Source organism: Pleurodeles waltl, chromosome 2_2, assembly GCF_031143425.1.
Source record: "Pleurodeles waltl isolate 20211129_DDA chromosome 2_2, aPleWal1.hap1.20221129, whole genome shotgun sequence".
Classification (NCBI taxonomy): domain Eukaryota; kingdom Metazoa; phylum Chordata; class Amphibia; order Caudata; family Salamandridae; genus Pleurodeles; species Pleurodeles waltl.
In genome coordinates, this window is record NC_090439.1 from 329,371,243 (window position 1) to 329,396,331 (window position 25,089).

A 25,089-nucleotide genomic window follows, 5' to 3' on the forward strand; every position below is an offset into this window, starting at 1 on the left:
GTTCTGGAGGGGCATTGTGCCCAGTGAGCTTCATCCTGTGAAGGATGGGATGAGTGGATCGCCTCTACACTGGTTCTGGAGGGGGCATTGTGCCCTGTGATGCAGATCTTGGGGAGTTCAAGGTCACAGTCTCACACCTGGGTGTAGGACCCACAGGATTTTCTGGGGCCAGGCCGCACAACAGCCCATGGAGGCAGGACTATACACTGTCCGCTGGCGGTGACGGCTGCTCATTGGTGGTAGTGGTGGTGCTGCTGGCAGTGGCGGGAAGGCTCCAGCCCTTTCCCTGCAGCCTCGGATGGCTGCCCACTGGGGCTGCTGCTGGCAGTGATGCTGGTGGCGTGCTGATGGCGGTGCTGGCAGTGGTGGGGGGAGGCTCAAGCCAATTTCCTGCAGCATCGGACGGCTGCTCACTAGGGCTGCTGCTGCTGGTGGGAGTGCTGACAGTGGTGGGGGGAGGCTCCAGCCCATCCTCTGAAGCGTCAATGGCTACCCACTGGGGCTGCTGCTGCTGGTAGCGGTGCTGGCAGTGGTTGGGGGCGGCTCCAGCCCTTCCCCTGCAGCCTCGGACGGCTGCCCACTGGGGCTGCTGCTGATGGCAGAGGTGCTGGTGGCGGTGCTGGCAGTGGTGAGGGGAGGCTCCAGCCCTTCCTCTGCAGCTTTGGACGGCTGAACCACCATGGTTGGTGGTGGGAGCTCCGACTGAGTCCCAGCACCAGGTCTCTTGTCCTTTCTGCCTGCTGTGCAGGCCCCTTGCCCTCCCTTTCAGCAGCTGGCGATTTCTCCTTTCCCTTCTTTTTAGCAGGTGGGGATGCCTCCTTGCCCTTCCTTTCATTAGCTGGGGGTGCCTCCTTGCCCTTCATTTTAGCAGCTGGGGGTGCTTCCTTGCAGTACTTGGTGTAGGTACCCTTTCAGTGTGGCTGCCTGGTGCCCGGGATCCTCTCCCACCTGGAGTAGCTGTGGACACTACTGTGCCCGTGGACTGAGTGGCTTAGGTGGTTGCCTGGGTTTTAATGGCCCTGGCCTGATGTGAGGGACAGGGTGGGGGAATGGTAGGGAAGAGGTCAATGGTGGAGAGTAAAAGCTTCTTTGGGGCATTGGGGGTGGGAAAAGGGAGATGGTTTGGGAGTGGAGGAAGAGCGAGTGGTGGTAGGAGATGTCAGTCTGCTGTGTTTGGGTGCATGGGCTGGATGCTGTTGTGAGGTGGATGGCTGTTGGTGCTTGCATTTGTGTACTTTGGGAGGAGAGGGCACAGACACAGTGGGAGAGGACACATGGGACGTGTGCATTAAAGTGGGGGTGATGACTGCCAGTGAGGGGCATGTGCTGTTAGGTGTGCTGGTGATGGGGGTAGTGGAGGACGATGTAGTGCATGGAGGTGTGAGTGGAGACACAACTGGGAGGTAGGTGGACAACAAGGAGGAGGGGGCCACAGTGGAGGCAGTGGATGTTGGTATGTCTTACTCTGGATGGTGTTGGTGTGAGTGCCTGTGGGATGATGTGTGGCGCTTGTGTTTGTCATGTCCACTCTTGTGTTGTCCTGGGTACATGCTCGTCTGACTGTGTGCTTGGGATAGGTTGGGGTTGAGGAGAATGGGATTGGATAGAGGAAGTTGGACGGGGGAGGCTAGAAACATGGACAATGGCTGCCATCAGAGAGGAGGCCAGAGCCTGGATTGATCTATGTTGGGCCGCCCTGCCAGTGTGAATGCCCTCCAGGAATGCATTTCTCTGTTGCATTTGGGCTGCGAGCCACTGGATGGCAATCACAATGGTTGACTGCCCAACAGAGATGGATCACAGGAGGTCAATAGCCTCCTCACTCAGGGCAGCAGGGCTAACTGGGGTAGGGCCTTAGATGCCTGAGGCAAAGGAGATGCCCACCCTCCTGGATAAGAGGGCACGGTAAACTTGCTGAGGGGCTGCAGGGAGGGCGGTGCTGGTTACGAGGGTGGCGGCTGTACCTGTAGATGGGGTGGGCACAGAGGTGTCTGTCACCACCAGGGAACTTCAATCGGAGGAGGAATATGTGTCCAAAACTGTCCCCTCCTGTCTGCGTCGTGGTGCTCCCCTCACCCTCCATCCCACTGGTGCCCTCACGGTCAGTGATTCGGCCTTCTGGGTCCTGTGGGATGCAGCTCCCTCCGTCGCCGGGGCCTCTGCTTCTCCGCCAGATGATGCTAATGCACATAAGGACAGGGTGACAAAACAAAAAGGGAGGGGAGACACAAAGGATACACTTGGTCAATGGCGCCAACACCACCGTTGGCGTACACGACACACTCACACACAGGGAACAGCCCTACACACTAGCAAAATGTCACAATGCTAGTCACCAGGCCATGCATAGGGACACCTAACGCCAATTACAGCATACCTGAGACCCACAGACCCCTGCCCAGTAGTGGATGCCTACTGTCTTGGTTGGAGTACTTTCACATCAGAATCCTGCCCAACATGGGACCCACACTGCTATACCAGGCTTGGCCTAGGGGCACCCACAGGGCCCACACCCCCACCCGGATCCCACCCCAGTATGTGAAAGTTGTATATTGGGGCATTGCACTCACCCCTTTGTGGCTGCTGTGATGCCCTCAGCACCCATCCAGCTCCGAATAGGCCACCACCAGTTTGCGGGCCATCAGGGGGGTCAGGGTTTGACGGGCACCCATTCCTCTTTGGGAGGCCATCCTCAGCTGGGCCTCTGTGGTCTTCTTTGCCCAACGTCTCAGGTCCTCCCACTGTTTCCGACAGTGGGTACTCCACCTGCCGTAGACACCCAGGGTCCGCACATCCTTGGCGATGGCACACCATATACCCTTCTTTTGATGCAGGGAAACGTACACATGGAAAGGTATTCGTCTGACCATCCTGCTTGTTACACTCATGGCCCACCATGCCCCTTCCCATCCCAGTAGCACAGACATGGCACACCACACATGCTGCACCCTGCCCAGAGCCCATCTACCACCCACCCCCTACATGAGGCCTTCACACACAACACTCCATGCATTCACGCACCATGCATCGTACTCACGGTGTACTCACCTGTTGGTCTGGAGGCCCATACAGCATTTGGTACTGGGGTAGGGCCCCATCCACCAGTTTCTCCAACTCTGCTGAGGTGAACGCAGGGGCCCTTTCCCCAGTCACATAAGCCATGGTCAGTTCCAGACACATGTCACAGCAGCACATGCAGTGTAGGCCCTCTCCTGTTGAAGGTCAGGTAGCAAGTGGGTGAACAGATAGACATGGTATTGACGTCTGCGGCGGTGCATACCGTCACCTCAGGCGTACATCATATTGGCCACTGTACCCCATAGGGCCCAATGTTAACCAATGAGGAGTTTCTCAGCGTTTTCGACCGCCTCCCGCAACGGCACACAACGTCAGCGGAATTACCTCATATCCACCTGTTCCTCCATACAGGACAGGCGGACGCCATTTCAGGTGGGGCAGGCCATGGATCCAAACTTCATCACAGTACACAAATGCACCATTTGGTCATCTCCGACAAATTAATGTTACAATCACAACATGCATTGGACTGTAGTGGTTGGAATTAAGAGATAATGACCAGCTGCTCACCATTTTGTCCTCTAGATTGCAACCGCTACGGATGAATAGGAGATGGAGACATGCCCCTGTGTACAGACCCCTGGTGGACTTGGAAACAATGGAGGACAGGCACATTATTCTCACCTATAGACTGGACAGGGCCACAGTCACTGAGCTGTGTGCCCAATTGGAGCCTGACTTAATCTCTGCTATCCGTCACCCCACCGGGATCCCCCCTCTTGTGCAAGTGCTATCAGTGCTCCATTTCCTGGCAACTGGCTCCTTCCAAGTGACAGTGGGCTTGGCAGAAGGAATGTCTCAGCCAATGTTCTCAATAGTGCTGACCAGAGTGTTGTCTGCCCTGATTAAACACATGTGCAGCTACATCATTTTCCCCCAGATGGAGGATTTGGCCACAGTGAAAGCTGACTTCTATGCAATGGGACATATCCCACCATTATTGGGGCAATTGATGGAACACATATTGCATTTGCCCCCCCCCCCCCCGGCGAAATCAACAGGTGTTCAGAAATTGAAAGAGCTTTCACTCCATGAATGTGCAAATGGTGTGCCTGGCAGACCAGTACATCTCCCACATCAATGCTAAATATCCTGGGTCTGTGCATGATGCCTTTATCTTGAGGAAAGCAGCATCCCAAATGTGGTGGCTCAACTCCAGAGGCACAGGGTGTGGCTGATAGGTGAGCCCTGGTTCCCACCCAGTAGCTGTTGGTGTCTGGGTATGATGTGGGCCCTAAGGGTTAGTGTGTGGTTAACAGTTGTCCCTCGATATTTGCAGCTGACTCTGGTTACCCCAACCTCTCAGGGCTCCTGATCCCTGTGAGGAATCCAAGGACAAGGGCAGAGGAACGAAATGAGGCACATGGGCGAACAAGAAGAATTATTTAGAGGACCTTTGGGCTCCTGAAGGCCAGGTTTTGTTGCTGCCATCTAACAGGTGGATCCCTGTGCTACTCACCCAAGAAGGTCTGCCAGATCATCGTGGTAGGCTGCATGTTGCATAACCTTGCGTCGCCAGGTTCCTTTTCTACAGGAGGAGGAGGGTGGAGATGGCCGTGTGGCAGCAGTGGACCCTGTGGACAGTGAATATGAGGAGGCAGAGCATGAGGATGAGGACAACTGAAGTGCAATAATTCGTCAATACTTCCAATTACACACAGGCAAGACAGTGTAAATTCACATTTAATTGATAGTTTTGTGTTTGACATTGTCACCGGCAGGCTGTTTTTCCCACTTCTACGGCCATTCAGTGTACCCTTTGGCATCTCTATTTGCAGATATTTGTGCCCCACTATCGCTCTTGGTGTGTTGCTGCAGCCAACTACAGGTCTTTCCTATGTATAAATTACTGTACAGTTGAATTGCAATGTTTAAACCTTGTTAAACAAATACATACTTAAATCATTTGACATACCCCATACTTGTATTTTTTCAAATGGTGTTTATTTAAGTGCTAAGAAGTAGAGGGGGTAATGGAATGGGTTGGGTTGATGATGGAGGAAAGTCCAGGGTAGAGTCCAGTCTATTTGTATCACAGGTGCATTGTCCAAGGGGGCATAGGAAGGGGAGCAATGGCAGTTCAAGGTGGACAGGGTGACAGAGTGGGACACAAGGGTGACAATCAAGAGAGTCTTCTTTCCTGGCAGGGGTCTTGGTAATAGTCTCTGGCTTCTGCCTGGATCGCAGAGAACATTTGTAGGGTGGTTCTCCTTCTGCAGTGGGAGGGGTGCTGGTGGCCTGTTGGTCCTGTGGCGGGCCTCCTGTCCACTAGTGGCAGCGGAAGTGGGAGGATGATCATCGGTTTGTCTAGTGTCGGGGGCCCCGTGGTGTGCCACTGCCGCCCTCATAGTGTTGGCCATGTCTGCCAGCACCCATGCATTGGAGACAAGGGGGGGTGTTGATGTCCTTCAATTCCTCCCTGATCCCCAAGTACTGTCCCTCCTGCAGCCACATGTTCTCCTGCAACTTGTCCAGTATCTGGCCCAGCATATCCTGTGAATGTTGGTATGCTCCCAGGATAGCGGTGAGTGCCTCCTGGAGAGTCAATTCCCTGGGCCTGTCCTCCCAGTTTTCCTGTTGTCCTGTGCCTCTGTCCCCTGAACCGTGTGCCCACTGACCCCAGGTCCCCGATCGTCCTGTGTATGTGGGGTGGTCTGGGGCCCCTGTAGAGGTGGACACACTGTTGATTGATGTGTCCTGGGAACATAGGTATGGGCCCACTGGGTTGGTGCTGTGGTGGTGTTTCCTGAGGAGGGAGGCTCTGTGGTGGTGTGTGACTGTGTCTGGGTTACCGACTGTCCGGAGATCCCTGATAGGCCAGGTTGGTCATCCAGATACAGGCGAGCAGAGCTGCTGTCATCACTGAGGGCCTTTTCTGGGGGGGGACTGGATGTTGCTGGCACCTCTTCTCCAGTGACACTGGCTGAGGTACCTGTGGGGATGTGAATGCAGTGTTGTTGTTTCTGCATGTGACATATTGTGCATGGGTGTGTTGCCCTTTATGGTTGTTGTTGCCCTGGCAGATTTGCCTTTGTGTGAGTTGTTATTTGGTGCGCTAGGTGATTCTCTCAAATGTGCATGCAGTGGTGATAGGTGTCCATGCAGGTCTGTGCGTGGTGTCCATGCATTGGTGTTGCATGCAAGGCTTGGTATTGGGATGAGTGGGTTGTGATGGTGGGGTATGTGGGAGGTGGTGAAGTGATGGGAGTCAGGGGGATGGTGGGGATTTGTGATGGCATGCAGGTAGGGGGGTGATAATAATAGAGATTTGACTTACCAGAGTCCAGTCCTCCTCCTACTCCTGCCAGGCTCTCATGATGCAAAATTGCCAAGACTTGCTCCTCCCATGTTGTTAGTTGTGGGGGAGGATGTGGGGGTCCACCGCCTGTCCTCTGTACAGCTAGTTGGTGTCTTCTTGCCACGGAATGCACCTTCCCCCGGAAGTCGTTCCACCTCTTCCTGATGTCATCCCTTGTTCTGGGGTGCTGTCCCACGGCGTTGACCCTGTCCACGATTCTCCGCCATAGCTCCACCTTCTTAGCAATGGATGTCTGCTGCACCTGTGATCCAAATAGCTGTGGGTCTACCCAGATGATTTCCTCCACCATGACCCTTAGCTCCTCCTCAGAGAACATGTGGTGTCGTTGTGGTGCCATGGGTGTAGTGTGAGTGGTGTGGGTGAGGGTGTGTGGGTGATGTGTTGGGGTGTGTGATGTAAAGCGCGTGGATGGTGTATAGGTGATGATGTTATGTGGCTCTGGTTGTGTAGGTGCTCTTGCTGTATGTCTCTCTGGTGGCAATTCTTTCTAGTCATAAAGGGTTGTGGGTAATGTGGGTGTGTGTTTTATAGTGGTGTAGGTGTGTGGGTGTGGTGTGTGTATGTGTGTCAGGTGTGTGTATTTTGAATTGTCCAATGTGGTTGTGTTTTGTAAGTGTGTGTGTATTTTGAGCGCAGCAGTGTGTACCGCCAATGGATTACCATGGTTGAAAGACCGATGCGTTGATTCGTGGGTCGTGATAGTGTGGGCGTATTACTGTTGGTGTACAGTGTGGGTTTTGGTATTGCTAGTTTATCACTGACCTTTGGTGTGGCAGACTTGTGTGGGTGTCTGTATTGTGGCAGATTACGAGATGTGGGTTGTAATACCTGTAGCGGATTTCTGCCACAGCCACCGTATGTTGGCGGCCTTCAGCACGGCGGTAAGCGGGATTTACCGCCAGGGTTGTAATGAGGGCTATTATGTCCACCACCCTAACAGACTGCAACCCTATATATTATGAGATCGTGGCTCCCTTTGTGATGCCCCTTTGAAGATCAGGAAAGTTTGGTGAGAGGCCGCCATGTTTCAGGCAGCCTTCGCCATATAATTTTGTTTTTCAAAACAAACTTGCAAAGCAGAAGTTTGTTTTAGAAAAACAAAATACTAATAACCATAGGAGTTTTTCTCCTAGCGAGTGTGAGGCATTAGTATTTTTCCTCTTTTCAGAACCACCAGGTTTTCCTTGGTGATTTCAAATAAGTAGAACAAAATCGGATCATACACTAAATAAGGTGGGCAGTCTGATGTTTTTTGATGGTGGAGTCGATAGGGATACTGCAGTCAGAAATGTGAGGTGCCATCTGACGTAAAATTCAAGTGACCAAACGGGGTACTCAGCCATGTTTGTAAAGAATTACCCTGTCTTTGAAATTTATAATGAGGCCCAGAGGTGGGAGCAATACCATCGAGAGTGGGATATGCACCAATCAAAACTTGCAAATAATTCACCCCATCATAGCTAACCGGCTTAGCTTTAGAAAAGAAGAGATGGAGTGAGGGGTACCTGATATCAAGGCCTGTTACTTAACCTGATCACCTAGGATGTCCAGATCAACCTACAAAAATAGAAATATTTGGGCTGGAAAATATAATAAGACAGACAGACTGATAGATAGCTACACCAGTGAATACTACATCTGCTGAGCAACCATTCAATTCAGGCTGGCATTGGGGGGGTAGTGTGTCCTAAAATATTTTCTGCCCTAACGTAGGATACATAATGTGACTGATTGCTCCAGGGAGCAGGTACCAACAGAGGCAAGGTTTATATGACTTCAAGAGCAGTAAATACCCATTTTAATAACAGCGAGCATATGTTGGACTCATAAATATATTATTTCTGTATACAGGTTTACTTGTTCAAAAGGACGACCCTGTTAAACTCTGTCAAACAGAACTAAAGAACACACTTGAAGACTAACTTATGGGACTGAGAAAAGAAAAGAAAAGAAAAGAAAAGAAAAGAATAGAATAGAAAAGAAAAGAAAAGGAAAGTAAAGAAAAGAAAAGAAAAGAAAAGAGAAGAAAAGATAGAAAACTCACACTTGGCTTGCAATTGCTTCTTTATTCTAAGATAACACCTTTTAATAAATGCCCTGAGATACATTTAATCATCTATGCAGAGTCTGTAAAAGCAACTTAGCATGTTGCATGCAAAAATATATCATGAGGGCAAGACTTAATCTTAATAAACTTTGTTCTCTTCAGATAATCAGTAACGTTGAACTGAAAGTTGATGACCACTTTTACAGAAATGTAAATCCAGCCCATGAGATTTACCATTGTGACTATTTATTTTCAATGCAAGCAATTAATTCAAGACCTTTAAATGTATGCATAGGGTTATCTTGGGTATGATTTAAAAGTGAGGGTATTAGAAAACCCTCCAATTTTCAGCAGACATGCCCATGACATCCACCTTCCAGAATGGGCTCCTGCAGTGGTTTTCCTATCACTGTATTATCACTGCAATACAGAAAATTACCATAATGCAGCAAATTGCAGTCTTGAGTTGCTGAAGGAGATAGCTCATCAAAACAATTATTCAAGATCAATTAAAAAATAGAATGGCTAAGCCATGAGCCAACACACACCCCTCTCCCTACTTCTAGGATTCTGTCAACGCCTTTATAGATCAAAATAACCTGTGGAGTTCTTTAACAAAATCAGAAGAATTGTCAAACCTACTTCTTTGCTGTCAAGCCCCTGAAATGTAAAAAACAACAAACTTGGCCCCTCCTCCTAGTGCCAAGCAATTCAACAGATTTCATTACCCCTGTGTTAGCAGGAAACATGCCCAAATCTCAAAATCATCATAATTCTGCTTCATAGACAACCTGCTGCTGGCACAATCATCCTAACCAAATACACACCAATTTCTGTCTTTTCCACCACCACATAAATTGAGTCTGCAATAGTTACCTCAATGTTTCCACTCTAACTGGAGCCAAACAACATTCTCATTGACATCTAATCAGACTTCAGGATTCTAAAAGAGACCTACGTTACCTTACTCTAAATCGGGGAAATATTTATCTCTACCAAAGACAGTGGCCAAAGCGGTGCTTTGACTCTACTTGGATTTTCTGCAGCTTCTAATATGGTTCAGTACAGCATTCTGTTAGCAAGATTTGGTCTGAGTGGGATTTTTTTTCAATAGTTCAAATGTTTCCTTGCTGTAAGAAAGTGGGTTATTGGTTGCCTGGGGTGTGAGGCCTGGTCAAGCATCAACCACAAGCCTTGGCATGGTAAGGCACACTCACATGCTAAATTAAATTGTGCTCAGCCCCCTGGAAGCTTGGCACAGAGCAGTCGGGCTTAACTTAGAGGCAATGTGTAAAGCATTTGTGCACCACTTCAAAACAACAACACAGTGAAAACACCACAAACAAAGGATTGCACGCTAAGAAAAATAGGGCAAAATATAATTAATAATGGGAAGAACAAAATGATAAAAATCCAATCAGTAGAACCGAAGTAAAGATTTTAGCAAAAATAGCACCAAAAAAGCACAGAGCACCAACTCTGGATATCTGGTTGCTCCGGACTGGGTCAAAGTCACAATTTCAGGCCTAGTGCAATGGAGTGCAAGTTAGCTACAGTCACCAGGTCAGGCTTGCAAAGAATAGGGAGAGCATTGCCGAAGGCTGCTGCCATAATGTGGAGAGCAGACAAGGTATCAAAGGTGGCCATTGCTGGAGGTTTCCCTTGGAGGTCCTTGCGGTGGTCAATACTGTAGCACAAAGAGTTGGTCTGACAGATCTTCACCAGAATCGCAGTGCAAGCAGCAAGGTCTTTATTTTTAAAGGGCCCGGTCAGGGTCACGAAAAGTCCAAAAGCTTGATTTCAGCTCACTGAACCACATCAAGGGTCCATGACCTGAGGGACCACTTGGGGGGTCGGAACTTACTTCAGCTTGGTCCAGGTGCTGGTGCAGATGTTGGGGAGGCTTTAAGATCCCTGAAGCACAGTTCAGGAGGCCAGCAGACTACCCCTTGGAGTTGCTATGCTGTCCTAGATTCAAAGGTGAAGTTGCTGGTTCAGTTCTCTTCTTACCCAGGCAAGAGGGTTGGAGGCAGCAGGTTGGCACATCATGGAAGCAGTTCTTACAGAGCAGCAGTTCAGCAGAGTGGCAGTCTTTTCAGCAGCACAGCAGTACTTCTTCATGGCAGAGTTTCCACAGATCCAGAAGTGTACTGAAGAGTTGGTGTCTGAGGTCCAGTATTTATACACAGTTGGGGGCTTTGAAGTAGGGAGAAGCTTTTAAAGGCTTGCCTTTGAAGTGCATAGATGCCTTGCCTTCTTGATCCTGGCTACAGAATAACTGCTGGGGGTTTTCAGCCCTTTGTGTGTAGAGAGGCTCAGCCTATTCAAGTGAGTGGTGGATCCATTTTAGTTCCCCCCTGGGCACAGTAGTTAGCTCAGCCTTTGGCTTGCAGGCCTGTTGCCCCCATTACCTAGTGATTTTTTACTCACTTAGCATGCCCTGTTTTATTCCATTTATTTTATTATTTATTTTAGCACTTTGCGGCTGCCTACAATCTCTAAGAAAATGTTTTGCTTTGGCTTATCAGTGCCATTCTGAGAAGGCATCATTATCAGTGATGTACGTAGTTATTGTCATCATGTCCCTTTCTCACTTACGTGTGATGGGAACATAATGCACACTTGTTAGGGATGGTGTATGTAATTGCTGACACATCTGCCACATTATCAGTTGTTTAGGAACATACCTGAACCAGGGATCCTACAGGAGCCATATAAATACACCTCACACTGACAAGGTCACTAGAGGTGTCCCTTCCAGATACCCTCTATGCTGCATGTCACCTTGCTGCATAACTCAGCCTTGTGTCTTCACAGAGTCTGATCTAGAGACCTCATTCCAAGGTAACAAGGGATGGGGGTGCTTCTCATGGACATGGTACTGGCAGATTAGGGCTTATCACACTTAGCTCTCATTAGGGTAGAGATTAAGCTCTCTTTGATAGAAATTTTATCTCTTATGTTTATTGCAATATGGTGGTGGGTTTCATATTCTCAACTCTCGTCTTCATGATTTTGCTTTTATTATTGCTCATTATCGTAGTCATTGCATTTCATGCATTTTACTGTAGATTGCAGTCTTTTCAATAAATATATTGAAAACTCTCCTGCACATCCTTCATTGCCTGTGTGTGGCTTATTGCTAAGGAGAGAAAAGGGTAATTACCGTTCCACCATGACTTCCTTGAGAGGTCTCATCTAGAGTCCATGCGTAAGGCTGTCAGAAATCACCCTTACTGCCTGAGTTTTGGTGAACTAGGAGGGTGGGCTGACAGTTTCAACTTATTGTAGGAGTGACGCCGTTGCCTACAAACAAAGGTAGTGTCATCCTTAACCCAGCAGTCTCGCTAAGGAATGAGAGTCCAACTACGACAAGTGTAAGTGGGGCAGGGCCCAGCTTTTCCCTCCCAATCTGCCAATGATGGCTCCTCTAGTCACACCTACTTTCCCCATTGTGTGTAGCTGTCTAGGAAGAATGGAAAAAGTCCACCTGATACCTACAACCAGTCATGTAACCCAGAGACAGCTTGCAGGCACCAAATGACCTCGTCAAGAAAATGCTAACTTGTTTAAAGTAAAAACAAAAAGTTGATGGATGGAATGCTTGAATTAATCTCAGCTACTGGCAATCACTCAGGGTGCCTTCAAATCCATCATTGTTTGCCCACCATGCCACCTTAGGTTATACCTAACTATATAGAAATCATTCTTGACCCTGCTTCTCATGGAAACAGTCCAGCCCGATCTTCCAGGCCAGGTCCTTATTGATACGGAACACAAGCAACCTAGGTCCAGTTTCACCCTAGTTAGTGTTCTTCAGCAATGTATAGCTTGGTTCTAGTGGCACAGTGAGCCCTAGACCCATTTCTGGGCATCCCCGGCACACTTAGGGGCTAATGCAAAAACAGCAAGGTTATGCATATAATGCTTGAATTAATATCAGCAACTGACAATGGCTCCAGGCAAATCCATCATGTTTTGCCCACCATGCCACCTTAGTTTGGACCCAGTCATATGCAATTCAGTCTTGACCCTACTCCTCATGGGATCAGTCCAACTCGAACTACCAGGCCAGATCCTCCCTCGACACGAAACAAGCACCCTAGGATCAGTTTTGGGGTATCACCCCTCATCAGCCAAACTAGCTTGACTCGAGGTGCACAGTGAGCACGGGACTCATGTCTGGGAATACCTGGCACATAGCGTGGCAAAGGCAAAAATAACAAGGTGATGGATGAAATGCTTAAAATATTCTCAGTCTTGGGATGCTTCTGATCTGATTTGGAGAAAATCTAGCTTGGCAGTTCGGGCTGGACTGTTTCCATCGCTGCAGAGTCAAGACTGATTTGCATATAACTGGGTCCAAACTGAGGTGACATGGTGTGCAAAAGAACAATAGATTTGAAATGTTTTTAAGACTCTTGTCTCTAAGGACACATATCCTCATAGATTATGACGTTAACATTTTCCCTGAGCTTGAAATTGGGTGCCACTATCATGCAGATGATCTTAGCGATAACGCACCCACTTATCCATTACCATACTGAAAGAACAGGGAAATAGGAAAATGTGCACAACTATCTCCAGCACATACAAAAGTTGTAAATAAGAAATTGCCTCTTTGAACAATTCTAAACAGATTTTGCTCAATGGTCATGAAAATAGGAGATTCTACCCACATTCTGGCCTCATTCTCTCCCCCCACCCCCGATCCATTCTAACTTAGTTAGATTCCCAGAGTCATATTTAACACTGGATCATCCTTCTCCACTCAGGTTAGCTATCTAACCATGAACATGTTTTTCCATCCGTGGCATCTGTACAGATTACTCCTACTTCTACAAGCTCAAGATAGAATTGTCTTTATCATCTCTGTTGCTCACGCACATGTTTAGTTTCCCAATGTATTTGTTGTGTATCTCCCAGTAAAAACACTGAGCAAACTTCAGGGAGCACCAAACATTGCATCCGGATTCATTCTATACTCTTCCCATATCACCTAAGCATTAAAATCACTTTGCTGGTTGAACATCACACACAGCACAAAAATTCAAATTCAGCCTGTTATGTTTATAACCTGGAACATACCAGGTTGCGAAAGGGCGTTTTCACAGGCATGTTTTGGGAACACGCGGGAGGAATTTCCCTGTGAAACGAGGGACGCATGGTTTGGTCCTGACGTCACAGAAAGTAATAAAAGTGCCAGTTGGCTGGGCGCCAACAGGCAGAAACTTGAGTATCATAACCAGTGTGTGGTGTACTTATTATTTGCGCCGAACAGTTAATTACTGGGCCCTCTCCGCAGACCTCCTAAATGTGGTGCAGTTGAGAAACGCAATAAAACTGGCGACGATGGAGTGAGCCGAACGCTACTCCACATCACGCGGTGATCCTGACCGCAAGAATCGACTTCGTGAATCGAGCACCGCGTGTGCGAATGCTCGAGTGTTCTAGAGACTGGACAGGCCCACCGTCGGAGCCCCGCACGAGAGCGCTGAATCAGCCGATAAGGTGAGCCCCGGAGTCGGGTGCTGCAGTGCGGGCGTTGCGGAGAAGGTGTGAAGCGGACACACCCCCGGTTTTCAACTGGTGCCGTGAGCTCAGCCGGCAGCTCCTTCCTCATCGGAAACCAGAGGGGAGTGGCCCGTGTGGCTGGGAACGCGACGCCCCGGGAGAGGCAGATGCCGTTCAGCGATCTGGTGGAGCATTGTCAGACAGTGCCAATGAGGGGAAGCCTCCCAAGGGGTGAGTGAGAGCGGCGGCCCCGCCCCCAATGAAAAATATATTTTTTTTAAAAGCAGAGAAAAAAAAGAAGGGGAGAAAGACAAAATAGGTAAAAAAAAAAAAACAAGAGGAAAATTAGACAAGCCACAGAAAAATAAATATAATGTATATAAAAGCCACGCCCATACACAAAATATTTGGCCCCACGGGTACAAAATAAGACTGTAAACGAGGCTTTGGGACATAAAACAGTAGCACAAGCTAATCCAGAAAGACAACACCATGACCACATTTCCAATATTAGAGCCTTTTGTCATGGAGGGGCCCCCATCAGCTCAAGCAGCAAAATGGAAATCATGGGTGGAACGTCTAGAAAACTACTTTGCAGTAATTGCGTTAGACCCGGACAGACAACGACCAATGCTTCTTCACGTGGGGGGGAGCGATGCTCCATAGAATTAGCAAAACAGTGGCGGAAGAAGGACCCCCATTCACATACCGAACTCTAAAGAAGGCAATAACGGCGTATTTTGAACCTCTGACAAATCCAGATTATGAGCGTTTTCTCCTCCGACAAGCTAGGCAACAACCAGATGAGTCTGTAGACACATATTACACAAGGTTAAGGGAACTGGCCAGCACATGTACATTACCGGATCCCGAGGACGAAATAAGAGTGCATTTCATTCAAGGATGTCACTCCACAAAATTAAGAGAACACATCCTACAGATCCCTGGCATGGCAATGGCGGACATGCTGACCATTGGCAGAGCGAAGGAACTATCCAGAGTAAGGGCAGCACATATGGAATCGGCACTTGCACAAACGATCAAAACCGAACTGGTAAATGCTGTTACCTCAGAGATCACGACAAAAGGAAAAGACAAGACGAAGTCAGCTAATACCCATTGGTCCTGTTCCATGTGTGGAGGGACATTCCCACATCAAGGTAGATGCCCTCCCTAGGGAAACAACGCACAAATTGTTAAAAATTAAACCATTTTGCCAAGGTTTGTCGCTCTAACTCCATAACAAAGGGTGATAAAAAGAAAATGAGTCATGGAGCAATGGCAATCCAACCACCAGATGTGATCCCCGACATGGACGATGATGATGAACCGGAAGGGACCGTTTATATAATCCACGCCACAGAACCAGGCAAACAGACCAGGAAGAGAATCCCTAAGTGCAAAGTGAAGGTGGCAGGTCACCAAGTAACTGCCCTGATTGACACTGGGGCTTCGATCAACATACTGGCACAGTCAGCATTGGACCAAGTGCCACATAGCCCTTTTCTTCGCCACACGGCAGTGCGGGTGTTTGCCTTTGGGTCAACAAAACCCCTCCCACTGGCAGGAGTTTTCGTGACAGACATCACTCATGATGACATAACTGTGCAAGCAAAAGTGTATGTCACGAAGATAGGACCTGGAATGTTGCTTAGCTGCCGCACCACTGAGGAACTAAAATTGGTGGTTTTCGCATTTAGCATACACATGGGGGAGTTAGAGAATCTGCAAGAGGAGTATGCTAATCTGTTTCGAGGAATTGGATGCCTGAAAGATCGTCAAGTGAAGCTACATATTGGCAAGTCCATAGAACCGATTGCCCTCAAACACAGGCGCATAGCTTTTCACCTTCGACCACAGGTTGGGGCGGAACTACGAAAGATCGAAGAGGCGGACATTATTGAAAAAGTGGAAGGACCTACCACATGGGTGTCGCCCATTGTAGTCACCAGAAAGCCAAAACAACCAGGAGAGGTATGCATATGTTTTGGCATGTGCCTCCCAAACGTGGCCATTAGGAGAGAACGTCACCTTACTCCTACGGTTGATGACATAGTGGCAGAATCAGTGGCTCCAAGTGGTTCTCCAAAATGGACCTGAGGGCAGGGTACCATCAGCTGATGCTAGCTGTGGAATCTTGTGCGATAACAATGTTCTCCTCCCATGTAGGGCTGAGGAGATACCGACGCCTGAGTTTTGGGATTGCCAGTGCGGCGGAAGTATTTCAGGACACAATCAGAGGTGTTTTGGCTGGCCTAGAGGGTGTCATAAATATGAGCGATGACATCCTGGTGCATGCTTCCACAGTAGAAACACACCTACAGAGGCTACGAGCTCTATTCCAACGACTACACTCAAATGGATTAACATTGCACCGAGAGAAATATGAATTCTTGAGACAGGACATTGAATTTTTTGGGTATCACTTCTCAGAAAAGGTTGTTCGACCTGATCCGGAGAAGGTGGCGGACGTAAAATCAGCGCCTGCCCCCACATCAGTCACTGGAGTTTGCAGTTTCTTGGGAATGGTGACAAATTGTGGGAGATTCATTCCAAACCTAACCTCCCTAACGGGCCCACTACGGGAACTTACAAAGACCCACACTCCGTGGGAATGGAATCTGACACAGGAAATGACATTTCAAGCAACCAAACAAGCATTGTCTGCAGAGACCACATTGGTATTCTTTGATCCTGCAAAAGACATGGAGCTATCATTAGACGCCAGCCCTGTGGGCCTTGGAGCCTTACTGTTGCAAAAAAGGAATGGAGGGTGAATGGGCACCGGTGGCTTATGCCAGCAGAGCGTTGACTGCAACGGAACAACAATACTCTCAGATAGAAAAAGAGGCACTTGCGGTAAACTGGGTGTGTCGCCATTATCATTTGTACATTTATGATCACCTGTTCAGAATATACATGGACCACAAGCCACTAATACCCTTGTTCAACAAAACTGCGTCACAGCCTCCCCTAAGAATCGAGTAATGGATTCTCCACTTACAAGGATACCAATTATCGGTCATATACCGCCCAGGCACTCAGAATCCAGCAGACCACCTATCACGACATGCCAGACTGGTCACCGCATGGGAAGAAGATGAGGCAGAGAACACCGAGGAATACGTGAGGCTGGTAGTGGAGAGGTCGTGGCCACTACCCATGTCAGTGAAGGAGATACAAGAGGCTACAAAGGAAGATGAAGTCCTGCAGATGGCGATGTCATGCGTCAGTGATGGAAGATGGCACCTGTTAAAACAAAACCTGTCATTGAGGACCGCAGAGGCAAATAACACATTGCATGCACTGTTCCGCGTCCGACATGAATTGGCTGTATCCTCAGAAGATTGTCTCCTGTGAGGTAGCCGCCTCATTATCCCTTAAAGTCTGAGACAAAGAATGGTCAATTTGGCTCATGCCGCTCACCAGGGTATGGTAAAAACAAAAGCCAGGCTACGAAGCAAAGTGTGGTTCCTGATTTGGATGCACTGGTGGAACAGACAATACAACAGTGTCACGTGTGCCAACTGGTGGGCCCGACAGACCCGCCACCCCCCATCATCACGGAACCAATTCTGTCTATTCCCTGGCAGATAGCCAGTGCGGACCTAGGTAGTTTGCCCGATGGATGGCACATGTTGGTTGTCATCGACGACTTCTCAAAGTACCCAAAGGTGAAACTGTTAGAATCCATTGTCACAGAGAAGGTAATACCATGCCTGGAAAAGATAATGGCTACCCACAGGATCATACAAGAGCTACGAACGGATAATGGTCCCCATTTTCAAGTCATGAGTTTGCATCATACTTGGCATCACATGCTGTTCAACACCGCCACATCACTCCGCGATGGCCTCAAGCCAACGGAGAAGCTGAGCGATTTATGAGGACTCTAAATAAGGTGTTGCGGATTGCAGTAGCAAGAGGGAGGAACCTGGACTGTGCTATCTTTGAATTCCTGAGGGAATATCGCCTGACGCCACACAGCACGACGGGGTGTCCCTGAGCTCAATTTGCATGCAATGGGAGGTGAGAGACACAATCCCTCAAGTTAGGGTCACTACAACAACCCAGAAACAAGTGGAAATGAGACTCTGAAACAGACAAGTCCAAAATTAACGAATGTAAAAAAAAAAGGCGAACCAGGGTGAGAAATCTGAAAGTTGGTGATGTGGTACTGATGAAGAACAGGTATCCGGGTGGAAAATTCAAGACACCTTTTGAGCAAAATACGTGGACCGTTGCCCGAGTGCAAGGAACTCTAGTGACTGTCAAGCGGAAGGACGAGACAGTGACCAGGAATATTTCGTGTTTCAAGCTGTACCATGGAGAGCAGCTGGAATCTGAAGGAAGGGAAATGGCTGAGAGTCATGTGAGAGAGACTGAAGTGTTCAGGAGGCCCTCATCACATGGAGATATATGGCTGCCAAGCTGTCCGTCCTCAGCCAGCGAGGAACGCGAAGGAATGGATGTTGCCTCGCATAGAGTGCCTGACTGGAGTGAACAGAAAGCCCATCCTAATAGGTATCCTGAAGTCACGAATCAGGAGGCCATCCCACGAGGAGACGCGGACAGGTAAAATCTGAGACCCTGCATTTCGGCCCCGGAAAAAATAAACGACTATGTGTGTTCATAGCTGGACCCTCTGAAGTCATACATTGATAGTACTTGGAATTCATGACTAAAATGATCTGAGTTGTATATCGATATTTGCATCTGCAGGTTATGTTTGAAGTCATCACTTAATGACTCTTGTGTTTTTGTTTTCAATTCAATTTAAAGTTGAGGAGGAATGTTATGTTTGCAACCTGGAACATACCAGGTTGTGAAGGGGCATTTTCATAGGTGTGTGTTGGGAACACGCGGAGGAATTACCCTGTGAAACGAGGGACGCATGGTTTGGTCCTGACGTCACAGAAAGTAATAAAAGTGCCAGTTGGCTGGGCGCCAACAGTCAGAAACCTGAATATCATAACCAATGTGTGGTGTACTTATTATTTGCGCCGAACATGTAATTACTGGGCCCTCTCATGCCATAGACATGCTAAATGAGGTGCAGTTGAGAAACGCAACACCGCCTTGTCTACAAAGCCTTACAAGGAACAGCCCTCGGACTACCTCTCCAGCTAAGACAGAGGAGCGTCGCCCTACTGCTTTATGCAGTAAAGGAAAGGGAATATTAAATGATAATAACACAGCATCATAATTATTTTATTTTTCCTCAGGAGCATGGTTAGGGCTGGTGAGGCTGGGCTGGGCTTGAAGAGAGCTTTGTACACAAACATGTGCATGACGTTTTGCTGGCCGTGTTCAGACGGGCAAACAGTCTTGCTCACTTTGTACACTTCAAAGTGCACAGGGCCCTACTCTCTGTCTGATTGCCGAAGCAGGGCACTCAGACAAATCACCATGCTACTGTCATGTTGTTGGCCGCAGCATTGTGATTGGAAGGGAGTCTGGAACCTGTGTGCTTCCGTGAGTTCGAGGAGGAAGGGGAGACGGAACCATCTCTCCCAACATCAAAGGTAAGTTTTTATTTTTTATTTTTTTATTTTTTATAACCTCTGCCCCGCCACACCCGTTGACAAGAGGCCGCCACTTCCAAACAGATATCCAAGTACTGTCTCTGGTTGCTTCTATTATTAGTGAAATTGTTTGAGGGCACGATTTTAGAACCAAAAATCCTTGTCCCTCTGGACCTCACTATCATTGTACTTCCACAACAAAATCCATATTTGGTAGTTTTGCAACTAAAGACCTTCTTGAATGACTTCTAATTGAGACCGCATTTCCTCCTGCTCTCTACACGCTGTAGCATCCTCGGTTACGTTATCAAGCTATAAGAAACCTGTTATTAAGTAACACATTAAAAAATCTAAAAAAATAACGTAAAATAAATGCTTAGACAGGCTTCTCGTCACTAAACCTTGAGTTCAGTAATGTGCATGCAGCACAAATTCTTCATTAGAGCAAGTATCTTTTGACTGCTCATTTTTATTGCTCAGCTGAAAGCTAGGCGACTGGATTGCTAACAGATATGTAGAGGCAGAAACATTCAAAGTTTGGATGGGAGCACAGAGAAAGCACACAACCTTTTGAAACAACAAATTAAATATGAATGGAGAGAATGCGCAGGTCCTCAGGGTATCAGCATTGTTTGCTGGAAAACTTGCGAAAACAGTAATTGGCAATTAACCTTACTTTTAGTAGAATGTGCATTGATATATGCAACCTGTGAGGCTATATCTGTGCCTAAGAAATGTGGTCAAATGTTCTCAAGTCCCCCAACAACCTCATTGACACGTATAGAATATTTGGCAACGTGCCTTATGAGGGAGAAAAAAGCCCCAGCTACAGGGCAGTATTGATATCTGTGGTCCTACTGGAACCATAGGTGATAGAAACACGTCTCTATGAATGAATTAATTTGCATTGTGTTTGGAAGGGTCTTATCTAACTTGAAGTGAAAGTTCTTAGCTACTCCATAGGAAATTGAAGATCCCTTGTTCCCAAAGGCCAGGTATTTGATCTCCAAATGGCATCTACATCACCTACAAATGTAAAGCGTTTGTTCCAGTTTCCAGACATTTGCAATCAATTGAGTCTTCTGGCCTTCCCATTTACTTTGCTTCTCTAATTTCCTTCTTGTAATTCAGTGTATCTTTCAAAAACATGTGGAAGTCCCAATATTATTCCATGTCACATAATTATGCACCATTCATGGTACAAATGTACCATGAATGCTCCACTGCCAAAAAATGTACTGCAGACACACCGGAAAAGAATGAAAGACAGAACGTAAGTGGCAATTGTTTGCACCGCTTTTTTTGCACTACATTTTAGTGCACAATGTATCCTCATATAAAAAGTGGATGTATAGGTGCACTTAATGCTAGGGAACATGTATCAAATGTAACTTTTGCAGTTTGCATTATTACACATACCTTTGCATAATTTTTCTAAAATGTCACATAATCACAGAAAAGCAAATTACGCGCACCTCTAATTTTCACTTAGGTATCATTCTGTTCTTTATTGGGAAGCTGTGCAGCTTCCATAAGACTCTAGTCTTGACATGACTCCTTTGTTTAAATTAGTATAATTAGTACCTAACTATGACAAATAAAATGTAAGAATATTCATGCAAGAATGTTGAGTGTCTTAAAAACGTCTACTCAGCCAGTCAAAACAAGCTTTATTCGGTTTTGAACAAACCATAAAAGCAACACCATAGAAACAATGCATGTGCTAAAATCAGATCATACAAATATGTGCACAGTTGGTGTGGTTAAAAACATCCCTGTTTAAGGATTAAAAATAAAACGCAGCAACCACATTATACCTAAAATACATAACAAATCGTGCAAAAAACATGCATAAAACATACCCCAGTAAGAAAGCACGTTCGTCACAAAACATAAAAAAATTCCTAATCACAACTATTTTTCAGTCTCTCTTCTCAAAGGCTAACTACGTTAAGGATGATTTCTCCCTGGAGATACATGAGGGCAGGACGGACTTGGGACAAATATGCCTTTGTTTATAACAGGGCAATGCAAGCCTTCCATGGGACCACATAAAAGTTACAGAACATCATAAAGTACAAAGTATCCTGTGGAGACATTGTCACAGCTGCAAGGATCAAGTAAATGGGCCCTGCACCTGCCCCAGGGAAAAGATAGCAAGTAGTGCAATAAATCGATTCTAGACATTGTAAGCAGGAAGCAATTACACTTGTTCCTTACAATTAAGAGATAAGGCTTCATAGTTGGTACTAATTTCAAAAGAATATAACTATGGGCGCAAAGCTTCTGTAGGTCTGCCTGTTCGCTAACCATGGACCTCTGACACATAAAATGCTCTTTTAGCCATATGCGATCAGCCTTAACTCTTCCTTCCGGCATGTTAAAGAGTTCAACCCTATCTAGGCTCTGCAATATATCCTTAATTTACTTGAGCCAGGGGATCTGGTGTGAAAGGTGAAGGGACAAACAGTCCTTTATAATTTCCTTGTTCAGTTGTAACTTAGCCCTAGAACAAATGTTTAACAAATGTTTAACCAGAGAGAAAGAGCCGTAGGTACAACCCAGTGGAAGCCGTAGCTTCCTATAACCATAAAGTAATTAAGATTGAATGAGGTCTACATAGGTAGAACAGAGGGGCAACCAAACGACTTAAAGGTGCAGATTCCCAAAACCTCCAGATAAGGTACAATTCAGAGAAAGCAGCAGCATACTAAGCCCACCATTTAATTAGGTTTTTTTGGGCCCAAAGCTTCCCAACCCTAGGCAGCAGGCAACTAGTGGAGAATTGGAGTTAGTATGAGTGTGTTTGAGTTACTAAAGCTTCACAGCTCTGGAAGAGTCTTGGTGTTCACTGCTGTGACAGGTAAAGATGCTAAGTATGGGATCATTAGGGTAACAAAGATGGTTGTGCATCAGAATATCAACAACAAAAATATTGTCTGACATAAATATAGTGGCCTATAAATAATTTGTAAAAAAAAATAATGGACTGTCTCCTTAGTAATGACTATGTTACCAAATTCATCCCAAATAATACTGTGATTCTCTCTGGGCTTGGATGTCACTGTCCTGCATTTCTGGCTTTCCTTTTTCTGACTCCGGGTATCATGGCTGCCCTATTTGTGGATGAATATGGTATTATCACATCACGCTCCCTTTTGGATCAGCCAGCCCCTTAATTATATATGTTGCTGCTTACGATGTGTTTTGATGGGTTTTGACATGGTGGAGCATCACTGCTCCAGTGGAACAATCTTGCCCAGCCAAATTACTTGAAATATTCTGCTGGAACACTTTGAGGATCGTCACCTGCATGTGAAGTACTTTTTTTATTTTTTAGATCCTGGAACAAGCACAACAATCTTCCAAAACTTGAATATTTTTGGACGGGGTGGAGTTCCCTGAGTGATGTGAACATCGTTATCATTGTCCTCAGGTATTGGTGCCGCTCCTTCTTAAAGTACTGTGAAGCATCAGTGAGCAGTGATATATATTTCATCCGTGTTCCTTCCTCAACACCTTAGCAACAAAAGAGTCGCCGTTGATGTAATACTATACACAGTAGCAAAATAGCTAAATCTTGTTCAACAGACTGCAGAATAGTGACCCAAACATCCTATTTCTTCATGTGCATACACATTTGAAAGAACTTCCCTACCCTGTCCATTGTAGGTTACTTTTTAAATACGGTTCATACAAAGGCTTGCCTTTCCAAAATAGATTTATTTTTTAATCTTCAAGAACGTAGTCATTGAAACCTTTTAACTTTCTTTATACTCTACTGCTGAAATGTTGGCTGATGTTAATGAAAGAAAGAAGTTTGAATCCCAGCAACTTGGACTCATCTGCCCATCGCTGCAAAGTTCGTAAATTGAATTCCATTAAATCGGATACTAGTAGTACCTGTTAATAGAATGATTAGAAATGGCAGTTATGTTGTATTAATTGCTCCATCAAATCGAGTTATTTCTAATAATACTATTCGTAGTTGTAGTAGACATAGTAGCAGTATTACTTTCATTGTTTGAGGGCTAGTCAAAATGTAACTTTGAAAATGAGAGCTGTCTTGGGGGAAAACTAGTTGCCTACATACTTTTAATCGTGCACTCCCTCATTGATCCAACCCTGACCAGGCATTGGAAACTTTGGATCACATACGGTGCTCTGAAATCTTTGCTGTTGGCTCCTGCATCACGAGATGGCCATTGCAACTGTGGCGGTAAACATCAGAACCTCAGGTAAGTTACCATGTAGGATAAGGAGCTCTCATCATTGATGGGGCCTGAATAGACAGGTGCTCGCCAAGAGCGGAGAATCAGATTGTTGGAAGTACCAGACTCCACCTGATTCTATAGACATCTTAAATCATGCCTGAATCAACATGGTGGATACTAAGGGCTTTACCACTCAAATTAAAAGCCTAGATTACAGAGAAAGCTTATAAGGTTTTAGACATTCTATGAAATATCATGCAAGTTTGGGCCAGCCATCCTTGGTAAAGACAAATGCCTGGACATAATAATACATGAGTGGGACATGCACTGTACTACCTTATGGATCCATTGGTTTCATTAAACTTCTGTTGAAAGTGTTCTTGTATAATCTCTAATTATGCAGTATTGTTCACATGGGTCCAGGTCACAAACCATCCCTATCACCTGTGGATTCCGTAAGGCTGCCTGTCATCTTCAAACTGTACATGAAGGTGTTTCATGCTCGCCTCACAAATAACAGCATCCAGATACACCAATATGATGATGGTGAACCAGAACTCTAATTAAACATCTCTTCAGACATCCAACACCTCAAATACTCCTTGCACATTATCCAGGTCTGCAGTTTCAGCACCTATCTAAAGCTCAATCTGTTATTTGCCAAGCATCATAAACAAGATACATTCCAAACCTGGCTCAATGGCATGAACTTTGATGTCTTCCAAAACCAACTTTCACTGAATGCCTTGCCAATTGGATTTACCCTGGTCACCAACCTCACCCTCAAGGAACATATTGCCAAACAGCCTGGTAGCAGCTCTCTCTTCTAAAGAAAGTGAATTCATATTTGCTGTTCAAGACCTTCTACTGTCACATCTGGATGATGGTAATGCCCTACTCCATGGCCTCCCAGACTACACTGTCAACCTTTAGGGGTATCCAATCTCAGCTCATCAGATCCAAGGCCTGAAGAAATATGATCACATCACCCCAATCCCGATGGAACTTCTTTGGCTCCTTTTGCCGTCATGCACCAAGCTAGTATGACTAGCACCCCCAGCTTACCTTGAAGACAAGCTCACCAACCCTGGTGAATCGCGGCACATCCACAGCCAGGAGACTATCAAACTGCAGACTTAGAAGTGTTAAGGAGAAAAAACAAGACAGCAGGCCTTATCCACCTATGCTCCCAGGATCTAGAACAACATCCCTGTATCTATCAGAATCAATACTGTGCTGCTCCAATTTAGGAAAGAGTAGAAGGCGCAAGACTCACCTCTTTAAAGAGCACTACATCACAATACATTAACCAACTGCAACCCAGCTTCCTCTCCTCTTACAGATTGATTATATGCTTCTTCTTCACAATGCAAAAACAGCAGGGTCAATACT